General features: G+C 35.1%; 1 non-coding gene across 1 annotated transcript; it reads right to left on the minus strand.

Moving 5' to 3' along the window:
• Positions 1 to 208: 208 nt before the first annotated feature.
• Positions 209 to 291, minus strand: TRNAL-UAA (transfer RNA leucine (anticodon UAA)). Its single transcript has one exon. It is a non-coding gene; the product is annotated as a tRNA-Leu (tRNA).
• Between the last annotated feature and the right edge of the window lie 9,295 nt (positions 292 to 9,586).

The raw sequence follows: 9,586 nt of genomic DNA on the forward strand, positions 1-9,586 counted from the left end.
CTCCGATCCTGTCTTGTAAGCGCAGGGCCATCAGTGTCCAACCAAACATCCCCAAATCTTCACGGCATGCTGACGACATTGTAATCTCCGATCCGAAACAGGCGAAAACAAAATGCGACATGCTGGCTGTGGGGTTCGAACCCACGCGCACTTATGTGCAGAAGATCTTAAGTCTCCGATCTGAAACAGGCGAAAACAAAATGCGACATGCTGGCTGTGGGGTTCGAACCCACGCGCACTTATGTGCAGAAGATCTTAAGTCTTCCCCCTTAACCTCTCGGGCAAACCAGCTGGGTGATATTACGAAAAAAGCATTAACTTCTTTTAAGGAGAGTTCTCGATAACTCGAGACCCAACTTTTTTAATAGAAAAAACACCAAATCTTTATCCCTATCTCTATCACTTATAGCTAGCTTTAGAAAACAAAGATTTTAACCAAAAAAAATTATATATACCATACTAAATCAATATTAATTCCCTTTTTATCATGGCCTCATAGGATTGATAAAGATTAAAGAAATGTTTAAATCCCTCCCTCATTCTTGATAGCTCTCATATTAAAATTCATCAACTCATTCACGGTGTGTAGTTCATGTTAAGTAGGGAAGGAATTAAGCATTTGTTTATAGTAAGCGAAAATACCATTGGAATATATTAAAGTAATTTGAATCATAACTATAGATAGATGATGTTTAAGGGAAAAAAATCCATGAAGGTTGTAACACTTTTCACTAGTACTCTTTAGTAGTAATTTTCACTTTTGGGGACTTGATATTCTTAATGTATGATAGTTAAGAGGAGCATAGGAATTTTGCATATTCCCAGGATCATTCTTTTTAGGAAGATCCATATTAAATCATAATCTATTATGCACCAAATCAAATCTTTTTTTGTAAATATTTTCTCAATTTTTTTAATCAAAAATACTTTCACTATGAATGACTTGATCCACCTCAGGGCATGATAAATCCTAATTTTGTATGTCTCTACACCTATATATATATATAGAGAGAGAGAGAGAGAGATATGATGCATTAATATTTTTTTAAATGTTAGATGTCAAATCCTTTAAATTTGATTATTTATAACTAATACACTTTGAGCGAGTCTAATGGTCCAGACCATATATTTATTTTTAAAATTTCACATGTTCAAATCCATAAAAAAATATAGTATGTAAACTTCTATATATTAAAAAAAATAAAAATAATAATAATAATAAATTAAATTAAAATCATATGAACATATGAGGAAAGTGGTTGTTGTGCTATCCAAAGCATTATGCCTAATTAAAAATGAAATATAAAGAAAATATCAAGGTATATTTTAAACCATCTTCATTGTTGCCTCACAAATAGCCTCCAAATTCTAATGAGAAGCAACTGTAACACATTATTTTCCATACCCTTCAAATTGCAATCCAAAATTGCTATGATAAGGCTTAATGACATCAAGGATATAAACCTATAGAAAATTTTGGATATTGATGGGAATATGTACCTCCCAATGGAATGACCAGGAACATATTTGAGGCCTCCCACATGAACACCACATCCACTTCTCCCTATCATTTTCATTCTACTTAACAACGTCACCGACCACTTCCTTATCCGTGATAGGAAGAATATACAATTATTCCCTTGACCCACCCACATTCTCTACTAGGATTCCATCAACCGTCATCCCAAAAGAATCCACTATGCCTTCATAGCAGAAGACACAATCACCTCCTTTACAGCTCATGTAAGAAACAAGAAGTACAAGTTCTGTAAGTAATGGCACCAACTATTCCCTTGAATATGAAATGGAATTATGTTCATCAAGTTTTGTACATCAATATTATTAAGTATAAATAAGTATAGAATTAATATAGCTATATAAATTATGTTCTTGGTAAATATTGATAGGCATCAATTCATGACAAACATTAAAACATTTTTTTATGAAACCTATCACATTTTTTAGCTAAATTATAACTTTATTTTAAATTCATTATTATCATTATTGTTAATTATAAAAAAACTTAGTATATGAGTTAAACATATATACATTTAAAAACATGTAGCAAGATTCTTACCCATGTGATTTTCCCTCACTTTACCATGGAGGTTCTTAACATATAAATAGACTTTGTTACAATACCATTTGTATATACCATGGCATATTAATACCACATGCCCAAAAAACTATAAGTTGTTTCATAGCACATTTCTCATATGACATGTCTTTTAATTAATCAATTTAATTTAAAATCCAAAAAGGGCATAACTACTTTGAGATAATAAACCTTTGATCTACAACTACTACCAAAAATATTTTAGAATATTTCATGGAGGTTAAATCCCTACCATCTACCTAATAAATATTGATAATTAAAAAAATACATGAAACCATATTCCAAAATAGACATATTTATTAATGTAATTAAAATTTATTTGAGTTAGTCAGTGATTCTCCTTAAATTTATTTGATAAAGTTTGATAATATATATTTAGTTCTAAAATTTTTAATTATTAAATTTTACAAAAGTGAATTATGAAATAAACTTTCGTATGAGTGAAGAAATGGCGTCTGTAACAGCAGCCTCTGCCTCTGCTCGAACCTCGGCCTCGGGCTCCATCATTGAGGACCGCAAATTGAAGTCCTCCAAGATCGGTTCCTTGTCATCATCCGTCTATGGCACCGCTCTCCCGGCCTCTGTGCGCCCCTCGACGGCGGCAACGATGCGAGCGACGCCTCCAATCGCTGCTCTGTACGCGGACCAGAAATATGACCAGCAGAGCTTTAAATTCGAGCCCAACAGGAAGCAACTGAGACTGCATGAGGCAAATCCACCCCTGTTCACAAATGCATGGCCTCAACCCTGCAGATCCAGGCCGGAGCTATCTGTTATGAGCAAGTATAAAGATTCCCAAGTACCCAGGAGGCAGATCGGAGGATACCCGCATCAATTCACCAGAGGGCCTGCAGATCGTGATGTACAAAGTGAAGATCGTTCTAACAGGAGCCCAGATCTGGAAGATTGCTTGCCAGATCGGGCCAAATCCTGCAGATCCGAGGTGGATCTAACTGATCTGCCCAGTTTTGGGTAGAAGACAGGCGGAAACCTGCCAGAACCAGAAATCTTGAACTCAGACAAGGTGGACTCAGCGGATCTGAGGCAAATTTTTATCAGAACAACGGAAGGCAGAAACGTCTGTGTGCAGATCTGGAAATGGACGAGTGTATTGGAGTTAAAAAAAGAGATCCAGGAAAAACTGGGAATCCCAGTTACTTTACAAAATCTATTATTTTCAGGGTTTTGTTTACAGGATCAACACACACTCCAGCACTACGGGGTTACAAAGGACTCAACCATCATTCTCAACCTGCGACTGAGAGGTGGATCCAAGGGGGCTTCCTCAAAATCTACAAGCTTTGGATCTGGCACAGCCTTTCGCGATGCAGTCAAGGGGAAAGAAAAAGCACAGAACAAACCTGAGTCACCAACAGAGCAACCAGGTCCACATATAGTAGAACAAGCACGGGTATACTCAGTGCTCAAAGTCACTATACCAGAGGTAACTGCACTACACTCTGATCTCACAAAAAATGTTGTCATATGTAGATTTAATGGCTACTGGCCAAAATCCGATGCCTTACATCAATGGATTTATTCCCACTGGACACCAGAATGTAATATATACCTATGTTCAAAAGGGTTTTTCATTGTAACCTTCCATACAGAGGAAGAAAGAAATAGTATCATCAACGAGGGACCTTGGTTTTGGGGAAATGCAGGCCTTTTTGTCACCCCTTGGTTCGCTGATTTTGACGCAAACACTATGAAAATCACAACAACGCCTGTATGGGTGAGGCTTCACAACCTCCCATTACACTTCTGGCACCATCTAGTATTAACTGCCATTGGGAATTCCTTGGGGAAATTCCTAAAAATTGACGAAGAAAGATTTAGCAGAGGAATTTTCACTTTTGCCAGAATGTGCGTTGAAGTGGACCTGAGTCAGGGGCTGCCTGATCGAATCATATTAAACTATAACAATACGGAGTGGACTCAACCACTAGACTATGAAAATACGGCATTCAGATGCCGCAGTTGCAGGCAAACAGGACACCTCCAAAATACATGCCCACTGGCCAGAAAGAATCCAACAGGAAACAAGAAACAACAAAAAAAGCCAAATGGGTGGCAGTGTACAGAACCGCTGGAAGAAGAGGACACTCAGCCAGAAAAAACAGTGAACCAAGAGGAACCTGATATAAATATGGAACAGAAGGGCACACACGAAGACAAAGTACCGGACCCTCAAGTGGAGGACCATTTACAGCAGCAGCAAACTCCACAGCTGGAATTTAGCGGCAATAAAAGAACACATGGATCTGAAGGATCAGAATCCGACAAAGAACCTCCAGTGAACACACAAGAGAACCCGCAGGCCATCATTGTTCCCCCACCTGACTCAGGGGGTTGGCGAAGGGTGGAAAAGAAGAAGGGAAGAAAAGTATAGGCTTGATGTTATTTTTTGATTATTTCTTATTTTATCAGTGTACTTTGTCCTAATTCTTGGACAACTATCTGCATATGCTCTAAGCATCTACAAAATGTAATTTATTTCACATATGAATATAAATTACGACTTTTTTCTACGTGAAAAAGAAATAAAGTTTCGTATGTGTTTGTGTGTGTGATTAATGGAAACCAATTAAATAGGGAGTTGTCACTAACATGGTATAAGAGTCTTGTTCAACTCCTTTCCCGCTTTTTGTCTAGTCTATCCCTCTTCTTGCTAGTACTGCCTTGTCTACTCGTCGAAATTGCTACCCTCAGTTGTCTCTCTCTTGGATTCTCTCAGCATTAACTATTTCACTATGCTTTTGTCCATTTTACTGGTCAGAACCATAAGGTGGACCTAATTCTCCATATTTTGGCATTGTTGGGATCTCTCTTTCATTAGGTTCACTCAAACTGTGCCCAATCTATATGAAATTCTTCCCCAAAGGAAATATTGTCTCCTAACTTTTTCCTTCATGATATTGATCATCTCTCTCTTGTGAGCTTGACCATTTCAAGATTTTTTGCATGAACCCATAGTTGTGGATGGAAGCAACTCCTTTCACCAAGTCACACATAATTTTCATAATAAACAAGGGAATTATTTTGAGTTATCAGAACCAATATTTGTTCAAAAGTAAATAAATATTCGACTTCATATCACCAAATACAAATATTTGAAACCATAAGCTTCTTAAAGAACATGTTTAAGGCTGAAGAAATTCTGAAGTCTTAGTTTTTTGTGGCCTCAACTTTCCTTAGTTTTTTTATGCCAACACAATTGAATGGAACACCTCTCATCCTTATTTCCACTTGATTTTTAGTGTTTCTGAGGATAGGTTGGTTTTTCTACAATACTACAAGGTTGATGACTTTGGTATGGTACACAAATTATGCATGGAATGCCTCAACTAGGGGTGTAGAGCTACTGTATTTATGGAAAACCGTTTTGAATGTCATTATTGTGGAAAGTATCATTTGAATTATGTCTATCGAAAGGCTATTATTTTTTATATACAATCCCAATGATGTATATCTTTATTAAAAAACTGACTAGTATCTGAATTCCTCCAAGGCTTTTAAAGATATCATTGATATTAATCCAAAGATGAATTTTCAATCCTTGAGGAAATGTAGGACTTAGAGAGGCTAGGTTTAAAGTTTCTAGTCACTAAACATATCAATGTGAAATCATATGTATTTCATGTATTTCTCAACATTGATATATTATAAGGAATACTCTTAGAAATACACAACATAAACATCTTTTGATATCATGCAATTGAATTAGTTTTGATCCTTTCTTGACATATTTGTGGTCCTAGTGTTATTCCCGCTTATTATTGAGCTTATTTAAATATAGCTTATAATTCCTTTAAATATTTATTCTCTCATCCACATTGTCAACATATTATTCACTAGTAAGGAGAACTTCCAAGGATGTTTCATAAATATCAGGGACACTGTTATTTTAAATGACTTATAGAAAGAAATTTGTGAAGGAGAGTAGGGAAATGGATCTACTAAGCCCACATCAGATAAAAATCTAACCATTTGGGAGATAAAAACAACAAAGCATATGTTATGATTGTTTCATTTGTATGTGAATAGGTAAGTCAGCATATAGTTCCAACTACAAATTCCTACAATGCATTGAGTAATTTTGAAGATCAATATGACTTGCACTCAAAATTGGAAGTTGTTCAATTAATGGTCAAACTCTTCAACCTTGAATTTAAATATGATGACCCCCTATCCCTAGCCTCTGGAATTAGAGAAACCATGCATGATTTAGATACCATTGGAGTGAATATGGAAATTATCCTATGATCCTTTTTTAAGGCCATCTACCCTACATATTCTGAATGATCCAAGTGGATATTAGTGACCACCTACCTATTCTACTTGGACCCCCACCATTCTTTCTTTCAGTTTTTCAGTTTCCTTATTTGTAGCACAATTTACTATTTTTGGCAGTTTTTCGGGTCCTAAACTTCTGGAGTCGTTTGAGGCCCTAAACGACGTTTCTTTTGGGAAAATTAGGACCAACATGGGTTTTAGACCAATGTTGTTCACTCAAAATTGTAGTCCTCAGATAGATCTTTCTAACGAGGTATTGTGCGTGTCAAACATAGATCGTATACCAAAGTTACAACCTCGAGAAGTTGATGTACCAATTTACCCAAATAGGGCCCATAGTTTGGCGCTTCATCTCCTAGGGTTAGATTTTTGGATGTTTAGGGTTTTCCATTGTTTCTCAACAATAAATAGGCTTTCGAGCCTCATTGTAACACAGTTCAGAGGCATGTAGCCACCACATCTTTTCTCAGAGATAAGCTACCATCGCCCGAGCTAGTCTTATTTCCATTCTGTTTGTAAGCATATTTCAGTATTTGACATTAATGAAATGAAGTGTTATTTCTACTACATATTTGTATTTATGGTTATATCTGTAACTTGTTGTGTTCCTGTTTAAATCCGGATCACTTGATATATTGAATCCCTACAAGTTAGTGAGAAAGTCAAGTCTATTACTTTTAATTCTTTGGTCGAGAAGTTTACAAACTGAGAGAAATATTATGGGAAGAAGAAGGGAACACCTCAATCTCAAGAAGAAGTAATTTTACTTTCTTAAAAAGTGAATAACTAGTCGCATGATTCTCCTAAAGGAAGTAGCAACAAAAGAGGACGTGGAAGAAAGAATTTCAAAGGCATGGTGTGTAAACACCATCAAGAAGAAATACTGAATATTCACTTCATTTATCGTTTAAGAGATGGACACGAGGAATCAACATGCAATATCCCCTAGGAGAGAATCAAAGAAAATTATTACCTAGAGAATACAAAGGTAAAACAACAAATCCATCTGGGGGTAAAGCACATGAATATGTTCATTTTGTTGTTTTCCATTTCAATAATGGAGTAAGTTAAGATTTGTTTTACACTTCATTTGCTTCTTGGAGAGATGTCGGGTTATTTGACATAGGTACAACATACCATATGAACTCTCAATTTTTTTTTTGAATATTTCAGTGACAACATAGATGGAACCATGTATTTTGTAGAAAAATCAAGTCTCAAGCCCTTAAGGCCTAGCACCATTAGGCTTAAACAACCTAGTCTCATTTGTTTTTTGGCATAGTAGAAATAAGGAAAGAATATAACAACATGGTTGTCATGTCTAGAGTGAAGGAGTTAAGACAACGAAAGATGGAAGGAACATATAATCATGCAAATAAATCTATATACCTCTCTCAGCATAATGAAGGTACATTTCCATCTAGTCTTCTTTAGAATTTAATATTTGGAAATGTCAATTATGCCAATTTTTCTTTACTAAAAAGGAATGGTGTTTCTAGTTTACTAACTATTCCTAGGAAAATGTAGTGTGGTTCTTGTATCCTAGGAAAGCATAACAAACAATTTCGTGATTATACTTTTAGAGCACATAGAAAAAATGCACTAATTCATTTTGATTTAGGTGTCCCTATGCTAGTTCCATCTGCAAATTGTGATAAACATATTGTGCCATTTATTGATTAATACACTAGGATTTATTGAGTATATTTGTTGAAAAATAAATCACAAAATTTTGAAACATCCATAAATTTTCATGTATGAATAAAAGATGATGTACAATCACATATTGACTCCCTTATTATTGATAATGGAAAATTATATACTTATAATAAATTTGAAAACCATGTTTTAAAACATCAACATCAAACCATTGTTCCATGCAATCCTCAACAAAATGGTGTAGTTCAAAGAATAAATAGGACTATGTTGAATATCATTACATGTCAATGAGATTTTTCAAAAATGTAAAGTTGATGTTTTTGGATGAAGTGGTTCAATGTGTAGTATATGTGGAAAATAGATTTCCATCTCGTGATCTTATAAATAAGGCTCCTTATGAAATGTGGCATGGAAACATTCATTCAATAAGGCATCTTAAGGTCTTCAGTTCCACTTTTTATGCCTTAATTCCTAAGGAACAAAGAAGTGGGCTTGATGCAAGGAGTCAAAAGTGAATTTTCTCGAGGTATTCAAATACCACCAAGGCATATCATATTTACCATATGGCAACACTAACCTTTTTATTTGTAGAGATGTGTTTTTTCTTAAATTTTCCAGGACTAGAAACACTATTGAGTGGCAACTTGATCTTTTGGATAGATTCAATCATGCAAAAACATGTCATGAATTTTATAAATAGATTCCGTGTCTTGAATTATGGAATAATATTTTGGATTAATATTTGCAATCTTCTTCTGAAGCACCATCTCCCCCTCATGATGTTTTGACCACTTCTTCAGATCAGGGAGACCCTTTGAGTGTTATGGTTGATATCATTAGAAGGTTAAATCTTGATATAACCACATCTCAATTAGTGGAGTAGCTTGGACCACATAAGAAAGGTCCCCCAAAATGGATCAACAAAACACTTTAAAGTATTCATCCTTATGAGGTAAAAAATGTAGGAACCAAAAGTTCGACTAGACAAGATAGAGGTGACATAAATACTTCTAAGTTAATTGATGTAGATGATATGGATGTTTCCTATGATTTTGAATTGAATTTATCTACTAAATATGAACCAAATTACTTAAATTATTTTCTTCTCATGATGAATGGAAAGAAGTAATTTGGAGGGAGCATGATACTCTCTTAAAGAATGGAACATGGAAGTTGGTGCAACCTTCGTTCACAACCAAACCAATTGGTTGCAAGTTGGCCTATATGAACAATTTCAAATTAGATGGATCACTTGAAAAGCACAAAGTAAGGCTCATCAAAAAATGATTTTCATAGAAAAAAGGTGTTTATTATGAAGATATTTTTTCCCCAATAGAAAAATGGGTCACCATCTAGACTCTCCTTGCCATGGAAACCTAGAATGCATGGAAATTTCATTAAATCGATGTGAAGACTACTTTTTTATATGGATATTTGAAATAGAATGTCCTAATGGTTCAACCAAAATATTTTTTTGTAAAGGGAATATTTCATAAAGTATGTAAACCTATCAAA

This window comes from Pinus tabuliformis, chromosome 2_1 (genome assembly GCF_031772625.1).
Source record: "Pinus tabuliformis cultivar Carrire ecotype Pingquan chromosome 2_1, CPIR1, whole genome shotgun sequence".
NCBI lineage: Eukaryota > Viridiplantae > Streptophyta > Pinopsida > Pinales > Pinaceae > Pinus > Pinus tabuliformis.